Source organism: Triturus cristatus, chromosome 6 (assembly GCF_964204655.1).
Source record: "Triturus cristatus chromosome 6, aTriCri1.1, whole genome shotgun sequence".
NCBI lineage: Eukaryota > Metazoa > Chordata > Amphibia > Caudata > Salamandridae > Triturus > Triturus cristatus.
In genome coordinates this window covers 1017681419-1017693418 of record NC_140589.1, presented here as the reverse complement: position 1 = coordinate 1017693418, position 12000 = coordinate 1017681419, and positions in this window count along the sequence as shown.

Genomic DNA, 12000 nt, shown 5'->3' with positions numbered 1-12000 from the left:
AGACCCACACAGCCAGTCACACACCCATCACACACAGCCACTTACTCACCCACACAACCACTCAAACACTCATTCACACTCCTGTGTTGCAGGGACGTTTTAGTTAGGAAATAGCATTAAAACGTTATAGTTATCTCAAGTAACTATTACTCATGCCCTAAGGTAGCTAGATTGCATGCCCTCGCCATGCACTACTAATTACCCATATATTACATCACTCATGACATCTTCTACGAGATCATTGATAATATCACTGCATCAGTTGCCGTGAAATTATTGATGAGAAAACTACATGGTGGGGAAGTGATATATAGTTACCTTAGGGAACAAGTTATAGTTACTTGAGATAACTATAACTGCTATACTTCTATGAGGTGCATACCTTCACTACACAAATCAATATACCCACTAAACCAATGGGCCGATTTCTTTCAACAAGTAAAACACAATTGGAATGTTATTGTGAGGAATCACAATGTGTAGGACTTAATAGATCTCCTTTAAGGGGTAAAATGCCTAAGGTGTCTGCTGATGGGCGAAGATTGTGTGGTAAACAACAAATGAGTATTACTTGTCGAAAGAAATTGGCACATTGGTTTAGTCAGTATAATGATATGTGTAGTGAAGGTACGCACACCTTCCAAAAACTCGAAAATAGCCCACTTGGGTAATTCTCTTGAAGTGTAATGCCGTGACACAAAGTTGGTTTCACAGCAGTGGCAGCCGGCACGGATCGGGGTGGCGGGGAAGGGGAGTAAAAAAATGAATGAAAGGAAAATAACATACCATATCAGTTCCGAGTCTCGCCGCCATGAGTACTCTGGAACCAGAAAGCACCCAGGCTCCCCTGACCAAGCACAATTCTGCAATGCAGCATTGTGATTGGTAAGCACCAAGGCTCCCCTGACCAATAACAACGCTGCAATGCAATGAGCCTGGGCATGTTCTCTATGCAGGCTGTAATGCAGCCTGTGTGGAGAACACGGAAAGTGCACATGACCGGCCAGGCCGAGAGGCCCGGCCAAAAAGTCATGTGCACTTTGGAGTGTGCAAACCACTCCTCCTTTGCCCTGCCATCGGAGCAGCCCCACCTGCCTCAGCCGCAGGAACAAATAAAATGATAATACCGTTCAGTTATGATCATTTTATTTTTCCTCTGTTGCATGGCTTAAAAGCAGTGGGGCGGCGCTCCTCCGACTTAGTGGAGGTGTCGCCACTGCTTGACAGTTTCTGAATTTGCTATACTGTATTGTGATTGATTAACATTGGATGGACCAGATAGGAATACACTCATTGCCGGAAAACAGACGTACATGCATAACATTTTGTTGCCATATACATGCCAGATTGGCGGATCGTGTGAAGTAAAGGAAAGGAGCAGGTTTAGGATATAAAAAACCTTATAATGGGTAGAGCGGTCTCTGGTTTATCATATATTATTTATAGGGCTCCCAGTTTTATGGTATTTTTTTTTTTACATTTCCATCGGTGTTTATCCATATTTATTTTTTGCTAATTTTATCTTTATTTATCCATATTTATTTTTGGTTTTGTGGAAAAATTAAGCTGAAATTAGTATATTTCCACTTTATTTAACCGGTAAATATGCACTCATGTTTGAATGCCTACTAGGTTTCAATGCTGTAAACACCCGCAGAAGATAAATCAATGCACTTATAAGAAAATATGCAAATTTCAGTATCAACCTTGTGCATATCTACTGCTGTTAAAGCCTCTTTACTAAAATCCCTTTCTTTTTTAGCCCCCTTACCTATCAATCCACACAGCTATTGGCCTGGCAGTCATGGCAGACAGTATTTAGAATTACTCAAAAAGCAACCCAATTTCCATTTTTATCCACATTTAAAAATAAATACAGACAAGAAAGTAAATGTTTTCTGTCTGTATTTATCTGTAAAAATCAGTAAAACAGGGAGCCTTAATTTTTTAACACATAAACTTTGTAAGGATAATGCGGACGGACCGCAATGGAGACAGCGGTGTCGGAATCATGCAAGGAGATATGAGATTGGCCGAATGGATTCACCCACATTAGGTTGAGGGGAGGTATTACAATGAAAGCTGATTATTGATTGGTTACTTGTTGCTTTAAAATCCTCCTAACTGGATAACACAGGTTATATGCACTTTTCTTGTGGCTTTCAGCTCTAGGACACAAAAGAGCCAGGTCAGTAGACCCGTTGGGGGAACTGGGGAGTAAGGGATGAATTAGGTTACACTAAAAAAATCAGATGATAGAGAAACATATTCTTTTGAAGTCTTTTAGGAAAGCATTTTATTTGGTGGATAGGAACAATATAAGACAGGCCCTTTCTAAATTATACAATCCCTAATTAGAAAGGAGGAGATGGACACTACTTGAGAATTCCAATATTGTACTTTTACTAAGATTATTTAACAAGATTCAATTTTAGAGAAAAGTTTTTTCTGTGAGCTGCATCTTGTCATATTCTCTTAAATTTTAGATGAAATAGGGGGTACTATACCACCCAGGAGAAAAATAGAAGACAATCAACGAAATTGAAACTGAAGTTGCACTTTACGCTAATAAAAAATCTATGGAAAACCCAAGTGAGTGTTATTTGTACACATGCTAGATGGATAAGTTGTGTAATTATGAGCTTTTAGATAATTTTGGAGTATGCTGTTAAGTAACGGTAATAGATAACATGCTGACAGTGATTAAAGAGAATATTATATCCTACTTTTAGTGAATGGTTTTAGATTGTATATAGGCAGGTGATCATGTTATATTGGTGTATTGTGCAATAGTGAGGAAATCATTGTGTAAATAAAGAATTGTGGCGCATATTATCAACGACCAGTGATATTAATCGCTGGCCGTGCTTAGCGATAATTTAGTTATCGCAGGCTATCTCTGGAATTTATCGCCCTGGTAGCGCGTCATTAACAACGCGTTTCTCCAGGGCGATAAAAATTCCAGAGATAGCGATGTTATCGCCGTTTTGCAGGGAACATCGCTGGTTTTCCAGCGATGTTCCCTGCAAAACGGTGATAAACTTGCTGATACGACTCACAGAGTCATTTCAGCATAATCCACCCCAATGTTAGGGGTAGTAAGTGGACATGAAACATACCACAGATGACATACAATGGGTAATTCTTGAAAAAATCCATACCAGTGGCCCTACAGGCACAGAAATTCGGGAACGTAGGGAGGTATTCTGGATTTTCACTCTGGATACTTACAAAAGGGGTCTCAACAGCGAAATCCCGTGGAGTCAAGCGATCAGGTTTAATAATAATTAGCTATACCCTTGGCATATATGCACAACTGCATATTCTTTTCTGCAAGGGCTAGTACCGGCGTTTCATTTTCCATGCCAACTTGCCAAACTTTTTGGCCAGACACGTATCAGATTGATAATCGTGGAAATGATATTTACCCAGCAAGATTATTATATCTTACTGGGTAGGATATGCTATTACCCTAGACCAGTACGTTCATTCAGTAACTGAATCTATGGGAACAGATGTCGGTTGACACTCTTTCGTTTTTGTTTGTTAAAGATGACGTCCACCAATGTACTACCTATTCAGATGCGTGGGTTGACCCACGTTGGCATACTTTGCCGCATTGCTTGTACTACGTTTGCTCACCCCATTAAATATCAATACATGTGTCTATGAGACCTTTGTCTGTTCTCAGCATTGTTTGGAGACCATACGCTTTTGATTTATATATTATAAGTTACCGTTCTTACCAGACTAGGTTAAGATGGCGCCCAGGTTTGCGTCCTGTTCTTATTGTATTTGACGCTCACTCACGTTTTTGCATGTTACGTCAGGCAAGCGCTGTAGTAACTCACATATATATACACCCTATTAGATCACCCTCGCCTAATTCCATACAATCACGGCAGGAATTTTCCACTTCTACTTGACCTGGCGATTAGACTCTGAGTCGGCAATATGGCGCCTACACAGCATTGACCGTCACTTCAGGGAAATGGGTTAACAGTTAGTGGCACCGTCCAGAGATATCAGACCCAGAAAGAACGCCGCATGAGCACCGAGACCGCTACGTGATAAAAAGGAGTCACGACAGGCAGTGTAAGATATCAGGTACATTCATCTATGTAACGTCATGCTACGAGTGTTTAATAGTAAGATCTGCACGGACTGCTAGGCTGCGTAACATGATTAGACCTACATACATAACAGACAACTTATGTAGATAGTAGTCAACTACGGACCAGTTCATAAGTATATAATATGGCCGCAGTTTGACCTCTGTCGTTCGTCAAGCAAAGCTACAGCCACCTAAAAGCTTCACACTATGCTATCAGCAACTATTACACCTAGCAGCTAGAGATAACACTTCGTAACGACAGGCAGAGTTTTTCTGAAATTTTAGGAATGATCACGATAGACGTATTTTTAGAGTATACTGACTCTTCGACCTTCAATGATAGATTGTTACCTTTATTATGTTGTTTCAGAGTATTTCCCCGCATATGCAAGTAGAGACATCCATATTCAACGACTTTCTGAATGTAGGGTGAGTGTCCCCGCCCCTCGATTTATAGCGTATCCCGCCACATACCAACCTTGGTTGTAATTGTCTATACTTCTGGCACACGCACAGTAGTGAGGGCACTTATCTTAACTATGCTTTTTCTTGGGACTGTCTTCATTTAGATTCAACATGTCAACCATTGTCTCAAATTAAGGAACACTGAAATACTTTACCGTTTTTATCAATCATCAAACTTGGAATTTCATGATAAGGTAACTGTTTCTATTCCAACTACTTATCTCAATATGCCCCACTTGAACGATGCATTTTTCACTATATCTAAACGGGGGCAAACCACATATCTGTTCATATATCCACTACCCTGTATATCATCAACCTGTACGAACTATAGAGTCCCTGTCTGTTTCCATTTGAATTATTCTACCCCTCTTGTGGATTACATCCTGTATTATTCTTGATTTTTTGTTTTTCGTCCTCTCCTCTTAGGCGCAATACCTCTTGATTGAATCTACAATATAGCCTTCATTGGCTTTATTTTCTGTGACCACACAATCCATGTATATATGTATATTTGTGTTTCTGTACATAATAGATAATGAGTAGGACTATACACATGTAAAACCCTTTGGAGGACATATTTTAAATGTTCATGTACATTGTAGGTTATATTTTTTCTTTTTTGTATTTTCATTAGTTTTTTTCATTATTTTTTAGGAATTAAGAATACATGGCTACCTGATGAAGGCATACTCGCCGAAACGCGCGTAGACTACATGACTATAATTAGCCATGCAAGACAACTATATTTGCCATCTGTTGTCTTTGTTTCCTATTCCTCCTTCTCTCATTGTTTGTTATCAATTCTAATGGTATATGACATCAACTATATGAAGTAGACTGTAAATGTATAAATCAATACATAAATAATTGTATCAAAGGACATTTATCCTAAATGCAAAAAATGATATACAGTCTTTATATACATGTACAAAGCTGTTGACCTTTCTTTATTTTTATATAATAAAATTTAATGATCAAAAATGTATTTTCAACAGATATTGGTCCTTGGGTTATTACATGTGTTTCTAATTAATTAGTCTCCTCCAGATTGAGTTTCCTATATATTTTTCGCACAATTGTTTAGTAGACCCTGATATAGGAAACGTTATTAGGGGTACCCCTGTTATACTACACAGGGGTAGGTAAGTCTGCATTTTAGCAGACGTTAGTTTTTGGAGAAAACAGCGTTTTTCTCCAAAAACTAACATCTGCTAAAATGCTGGGGCATCCTTGTAAATATCGCGAAGTGAACATCAGCATATTTACAAGGTTGTCCTGCCCAGTGACGCCCACTTTGCATCTCATTAGAGATGCAAAGGGAGGTGTTGGGTAAAAGGGTGCTAGCATGCACTAATGCATGTTAGCACCCTCTTATTAATAGGGCGATAGTTTTATGTCCGCTTTTTTGGCTTTAAAAGGCAAAAAAGCAGGGATAAAGCTCTTGTAAATATGCCCCTGTATTTTTTCCAACAATGATTATTCAAATTGTAAATATACACCATAGATTGGTAATTTATATTGTGTTTGGGTAGGGGGTCTTTAGGGGTATGTAGCAAAGGTATTTATTGTGTTAATATGTATGCACATTTTGCACTATGCCATCTGAGTATCATTGCATGACACACATGAGTGATGTCTGTTTTTTTTGTTTTTATTTCACAGCCCTGATGAAGTCCTAAAGGGAAAAAACGCGTTGGCTGGGCTGATAGAAAAATGTGTGTATCTTGAACATATATAAAAGTTGGACACTGAACATATTCGCAAGACTTCTGGGGGATTCATTTTGTCAAATTCCTCGTATTGGATTGATTTTTGGAATTCTGGCTGATGTTAAAAATTTGAGCTTGCAATAGAGCATATATATATATATATATAAACTTTTTCTGATATAATCATGCTTCTTTTCAATTTTCTTTGAGTTTTCAACTAAGAATACATTGTCCTTGATAGCAAGTGGCTTTTCTCTTTCCTTTACTGCAATCATTAAATTATGTGGGGGATTCACGTGCACGCTGCAGAGAATCTCGTTCACAGTACATGTAATTGGCTCCAATCCTGGTGATTCATTCTTACATCCTGCAGATAATAAAATGAGTACTTGCTGTGTTGGGTAACAAGGCACTTGTTGTTTACAGACACCAGTGCTTGATTTGCGCCAGTGGCTGGAGGCGGTGGGCATCGTCGGTCCTGGATTCATTTATTATGATAGGATCTTCATCCAAAGAGAGAAAGGCAGAAAGGGTGAATGTGAAATACAAAGACAAGAAAACAGTAGGAAATGGTGACAGAAGAGAATAAAAGGGAACCTACATTCGTAAAAATAAAGAGACGGGAAGTGTAGAGAGGTGGAAGAAAGAGTCATGATGCGTCATCAAGACGAAACAGTCCTGGTAATCTGAGACGATGGATTTTGGTAGCCCCAGCAGCGAGCGCCTAATAAATACTGTGGGCGCTTTGACGTAACAACACTTTACATATTAAGTACTGTTTACAGCCCGCACCTAAAATCAGAATACGTGGCGCCAGTCAGCATTTGAAAGCGCTCTCGCTATGTTCTCTAATGTTTTGCGTTGAGTCACCTCTACTCGGAATTTCCGCTTTCATAAAGGTTTGTTTACAACCCTGGTTTATTTCATAATTTGCAATAGCCTGACAAGGTTTCAGAAATACATGGGCTTTTCGGTTGGGAGACCGCGCTTCCCGCTGCCAAAGAATCTCGGGTGCGCCAGATGAATTGTTGGCGTCTTTTATTCACCACACACTTTTACTTTATATCCAGGCAAATGTGGACTCACCATTTTACAACCAGATACGGCAATTCAAAATGCTCACGTCATTTTGAGAGGTGCCATCTATTCTGCGCTATAAGTATATGTAGATGCAGTCGAATTGTCTCTAAATATGGGAAAATATTCAGAAATGTGTTTTTAGAAAATTGTGGAAAACCTGCAACAATTACGGAAGTGAAAACGAAAAAGTTTTTCACACTTTATCAAGTTAGTTCCAAGCTAATGAACAAAATTAAACTGAGCTCGTTGTATTTAAGTGTAATTATCCTGAATTTTTACGGAGCAGCCCAAGTGATATATATTTAAGACGGGAGTAACTTTCTCTTACGCACATTCCCCTCCTGAGTTACCCCGTCCCCCCTTTTGTGAGTCTTTATAACTAAGTGTCTCCTCTCTCTCCACCCCAGACACTGTCTCTGCGTCCTGCTACAAGGGGCTCTGCACCCTCAGTTAAGTGCCCCATTGCATTCTTGCCCCACGGATCTCACCCATGACTGCCACTGACACAATCATGTAACCCGGTGATTCAGTGTGAGTCACTCTATGTGAGGTGCTCCGTGTCCGGTCCGACGTGCCTCAGCTGAGCCTCCATCATGGCGCCTCTATTAGTGTCTCTAGTGGGGTAGTGTATATTTACAGCAGCCCACTTCTCTGCCCCCTGTCATGCCTCCTTCCTTTCTAAAGGGATTTTTTCTTACGTTTGTTAATATTATAACATCTATTATCACTATAGGGAGTGTTTCTTTGGAGCTACTTCTGAAAGGCAGGGTGGCTGAATACAAGGCTGCCTAGTTTTGCTTCCACGTCATGTGTATTTCTGCCACCTCCTTACAATTCCTGTCTATTTCTCTCGCGGTTATAGGTGCTTTTTCACCACTGCTTCTCTCGTGGTCACTCTTTTCGCATTATTCTCTAATTGCTTATTTCTCAGTTTTCTGCATTTCACTCTCTCGCACTAGATCAAAGCCTGAGGATGAAAATAGTCTCAGCCCCCAAAATGAGTTCAGGAGTCCTCCGCCTCCAGCGAGGGCTTAAATACAGCCCATTTATGATTCCTGGGAGGGCTGCAAAATCTGCAGGCGATTTGTAACCTGCGCGGGAAAATGCAAAATATACTTGGAATAAAAACTGCGTCACAGATTTGTACCGCCTCTGGATATGTACACGCCGCTACTTAGGGGCAGGACGGAATCCTTGGTTACACTGCAGCACGATCAAGGGACGAAAACGCTCGCTGTGATATCTGCAATAAAGGACCTTTGGATTGTGTATGAAAGCGCTAATGTAATGCTGTTAACACCTACTGTGTGACGGAAACACCGTTTACTCTCTGAGCACTCCTTCCAGACTAGCAGAATGCGGAACAAGGAAGGTAAAGGAAAGAACGAGTCAATATTTACAACAATTTTGAAAGTAAAACCACATTTCATATTTCTGTTGCCTTTGAACCACTAGGAACCAAATGACTCAGCACGGAATGGATAGTGACGTCACACCACGCGTTGCTGCAAACTACGGAGTGCCTAGATGGTATCCACGGGCTCCAAGCCACCTGCAGCTACAGTAGCGATGTAACAAACAATGCACAGCATCTCATTAAACCAAATATATTAAACATATCATAAACTCCTTGAGGCCCACGTTGCCCGGTGTCCGACATCAGTTGCTAATCTAGTTCCACTTGCATTCTGGTGCTTGCCGTTGTGTTTGTGTCCATTACAATACAGGACCACAAGTACCAGAAAGCAAAGCGGCAAGGTGTGGCAGCAAAGAGGCTTACGTCTGACCCAGCTTAGGGTGGTGGAGTAGGCACAACGATGTCGTTATCATGGATTTAAACGCTTTACAAGTATCAACTACTTAACATTGAATGTTGAATCAGCGCCAAGAAGCCAGATGCTAGCTCACTTGTCATTTATAGCTTTTAGAAATGACAAAAGTGCAGTCTGAAGCGCTATACAAAATCAAGAGCAATAACTGTTATTAGTAGCCAACCCAGACTTGTTTTCCAATTGCATTATGGTAAGAGTAGTTCTGCTCGTCCTATTCCAGATCATTTGTTTTTTATACCGTTTTGAATATTGCACTTGTGTCGTTTTTAAGCAGTGTTCAACAGGTGCTACTATTGTCGAATTACAATGCTCAATTGACAGATCCCAGAAGGATGAAAGGCTGAGTTTCCCTTGCTGGGATTCGAACTCCTAAACATTTCAACTCCCTGACCCACCCAGGTAGCTGAGCTCAAGTTATCAGAATACAGATGATCAAACAAGAAAAAATACAGATATGTTTGAATTTCTCACACCTATCGCCATCGCCTCTGAAACACTAAACATCACCGACCTTACACTTCACAACATTAACTGGCATCCAATTGCAGTTAAGATAAAGTTAAAATTATGTCTCTACTCCTCTTCAGCTGGAAAACCCCTTACCTGTCAGAGCTGCTTTCCTCATCCCAGGCGGGGAGACCCTACTGGGAGCTTAAAGCATTGAGACTCAAAACCTCTTCTGCCCAGAAGCATTCCTACCGGACACATCTGCCTAGAATCCCCAGCCACTAGAAACTAAGACAACAAGCCTTGGCAAAGCCAAGAGGTCAGGCCTTGGCAAGAACGCAGTGGTTTATTTCTAGTTCCTTTATTTTTTGGAAGCATATGCAATTGAATTTAAAAGATTAAAATGCACAGATTAAAAATATTAAAGTAAATATGGCACGATCTAAAGGTTAAAAGTATATGATGTCAAAGTAAAAAAAAAAAAAAATTAAACAGCACAGTACTTGGCCCCTCATCTTGGCACTCTAACCCTACTAAAGAACACTAATGTTTAGGAGAAGTGTCCTTGTCATCAGGTAAAACGCCATCACTCGAACTGCAAGACAGCTAGTGGCAGAATTCGGCTAAACGTCAGGCTCTGTATGCGGTAGTGGGCGGGAGCAAAGTCTGAATGACAGTGGTACAGGACAATGGATAAGGAGGGCAGACCAAAAACCCCTGCATGCTTGTATTTACTGAAAAAGTTCCCTTTTTTCCTAATTATTTCTGAGCTAGTCCTTGCCTCTCTGGCAGCTTTCAATCCAACGCCATGAGGTTTAGCGTTTCTACGTTTTTTCAGGTTATTATGAAGTTTTAATAAGAGAGGGGGATCTCACTGTCAACACCAGAGCGCTTGACATAAATGACAACATATATATATATATATATATATATATATATATATATATATATATATATATATATATATATATATATATATATATACCATGTAAAAATTAACAAATAAAAGTACATTCAAACAACACTGTGCGCAGACAACACTTATAAATATACATATCAAGTCATTTTTTGTCCTTGCCGCATAATTTAGTTATGCTTACCGCATTGTTTGGTCCTACCCTTCAGCTGTCTGAGATCACCCGCCCCCCCCCCCCCACACACAATCTCGACTGTACAATAAAATATATGGTTTAATATTTTGCAAATTCTATTATATAAATGTTCAGTTATACCTAAACAGTGGTCAACATACGAATAGCAGCTGACTTCGGAGCTGAGGAACCAGGTTCGAGTTTCGGCGTCGGTTCAACATCCTGTGATTCTGGGCAAATCACTTAATCTCCCTGTGCCTACCAAAAAATGAATGAGCCCTTGCATAATGTAAGTGACGCTCGGGTAAAGCGCTCCAATACCTTCAGGTCGAGTTCGCGCTATATAATAATAATTTTAAAAAACACAGAACGCACACTAAAACATTAACTGAAATAACATTTTATTTACCATTTCTCTAGGATGCGAAATGTATCGGTAGGCATCTCCTTACTACTGCGCAGCTTATTATCTTCACATTAACTTTCAGACGTCGCCCAGAGGTGCGCTGGAACATATCTATGCACCAATTTGCCATAATTATCCACAAGAAATCTATATAATCTATATCTATACTTTAAAGATACATTTTTCAGGCTTGAGAGAATGTGGCATAAAAAGTATTGCTGTCTTAGGAAAAGCCTGAGGGACAAACAGGATGAGAGGCTGGCGTCCCCAAACGTCCAAAAACCCTGCAGGAACTGTGTTCCTTTTAACAGACATCATGAACACCACCCCCAAATATCTGTCCAGGGGTAACATTAGGAATCGCGAAAAATATGTTTCAGGCTTGGCATACACCACTGCGTCGATGTCCCGCTTAAAATTGTATTTGCATGGTTCCCCTTGCACCAAACTAAATTCTATTCTCTTGGCTGGGAAAAAAAGTATTTTCTGATGAGAAACCAAAGGAAAAAAGCTCCCAAGCAGCATAAAGAACGCCCTGAACAGGATTTTCTCAGGTAGGCTTACGTATTGAAAAGGTTCGAAAATATTGTGACAAAATTCTGTGTGCCAACTCAACAGCACACCATAGGGGCGCAGATTCTAAGAAGCGTGTGTTGATTTTGTCACGGTGGTTTATGGTTATACGTGTGAATGCAAAATACTGTTAGGTGTTGTCTTCCCGTCCCACAAATGTGCAAATCACTCATCTGTAGACATAAAAATGGTGAGATTCTGTTTCCTTTTTAACCAATACATTTTCCCTTCACATAAAATGCAATTTATGTCAAGCTTTTCAACAGGGCGATGCATGAAT